The sequence below is a fragment of the Cryptomeria japonica genome, chromosome 10, assembly GCF_030272615.1.
Source record: "Cryptomeria japonica chromosome 10, Sugi_1.0, whole genome shotgun sequence".
Lineage (NCBI taxonomy): Eukaryota > Viridiplantae > Streptophyta > Pinopsida > Cupressales > Cupressaceae > Cryptomeria > Cryptomeria japonica.
The window spans coordinates 787,160,145-787,162,118 of record NC_081414.1 but is presented as its reverse complement, the minus strand read 5'-3'; positions in this window follow the sequence as shown (position 1 = coordinate 787,162,118).

Sequence of the window (1,974 nt, the reverse complement as noted above, 5' to 3'; positions counted from 1 at the left end):
GGGCTACTCCTCAGGGGGAGCAGAAAAGATGAAGATAAAAGATGCCTTTGCACCTTTATCATTGCTATCAAAGGGGAAGGATAAATGTAATAGTCATGGGGAGAAGAATAATGATAGGGGGAAGTAATGCAATGGAGGAGAAGATCAAAGGAGAAGATCAAGTGAAGCACAGATCAGTACAGCATGGCATGATGAGTTCCTTGTATTTGTCATCAGTTGATTATCTTGGTGTTTTATTCTTTTAGTGTTGCCATCAATGCCAAAGGGGGAGATTGTTGGCATATTGGCATAACTAATTGAGATGATGATGTACTGGTAAAGGACTATTAGTGATGATATATTTTTTATATGATGCTTGATGATCAGTTATTTGTGTTATCATTGATGGAAACCATGTTTGTTTATGTTTGGTATATCATCTAAGATATCTAAGTTATCTATCCTAATCGGTAATGGAATGTTTGCTAAGTTGCAGTGAACTGATAAGAAGGAATAGTGAAGGAGATAGTTGTAGTAGAGATCTATGTTGAGTTAGGCATTGCAGTTTGGGATGTATGCTTATGAAATTATAATGAGTCTGTGACTGGAACCACATCATGTTTGGAGAACTAGAATTCATGTTTATAATTGAGTTTTGTTTATTCAGTGCACGGTTTGAGAACGAGTAACAAGATCTTTGACCACTGATGTTTTATGGTTTGGTGGTAAATCTTATCATGTTCATTACTTAGTCGTGATGTGTTAGAAACCATTTGTGATGATAAGATTACATTTAAGCATGTACAAGGATTGAATTTCTTGGGAAACAATGAAGTGCTTAGCAGAATGTGTTAAGGGTTTGACAGCTTATCAGATCGATGTGCAGTGATGTGTTATGATCATTCAATGGTTGTAATTGTCTTGAAATTTGTTTTAATGATCTATATGATGAATTGTAATGATTTGTAATGATCAATAATGATTTAAAATGTAAATTCAATGTATTTTGAATGTTGTTGGGGTTTTGTAACTGGCCTAGTTGAAAAGTGTATTTAGGTCAAGTTTGAGAAGGTTTAGTGTGTCGGTAATTAGAGAAGGAGAGTGTGCCTAACCAGATTGAGATGTCTGCATGTGTGAATCATATTGGAGCTTAAATGTATATGTACTAGCAATCAAAGAGTGTATTGATCAGATCATTTATCTATTGTTTCCTAATAGTTGCAGTAGTGTTAAAATCCCTTAACCGGGTAGGTCCTAATAGGCATGATCTTGTAAATCCCTTCACTGGGTGGCTCATTAATTTAGGTTTAAATCCTTTAGCAAGGTTACTACTAATAGGGTAGAGCTCCTAATAGGGTTGAGTTTAAAATTCCTTCATAGGGTGATTCCTAACAAGGTCTTCTCTTAATCGAGCTAGGCCTTTAACAGGGCTTGTTCCAAAAGAGTGCAAATATTTTGTGGTTACCAATTTCCACCATGGTTTTTCCCATTTGGGTTTCCTAATGAAAAATATCTATGTTCATGTTGAGGATGGATTGTTGAGTTATTCATTTGATGTCTTTACTATATTTTCTTAATGATGAACACTTAAGTAGCTACTAGCAATGTTTTGGTAAATATATTTTTGGAGACTGTTTGATCAGCTACCGGTACGGGTTATGAACTATTTTTTGTGAAGTATTTTCAGATTGGTGAAAGTTTGCAATTTATTTTTGTTACTGATTCACCCCCCCTCTCAGTAACAACTGGATTCTCACATTAACACTTTCATATTACTCTGACCTCACCTTAGGCCTACCACTATCACTATTATTATTATGTTAACATTTTCTCATTGGGTTCTTTATGACAGTTCTTGTATAACACCTTTCATACTTTGTCGCAACATTTGAAAACCTTGCATCGTACTTTTTTCACTTACCCATGTTCTTATGCATTTATGATGCAGGGGTACCTAGTCAACTTTTGTAAATATGGTCACATGTTAAGTGCTTA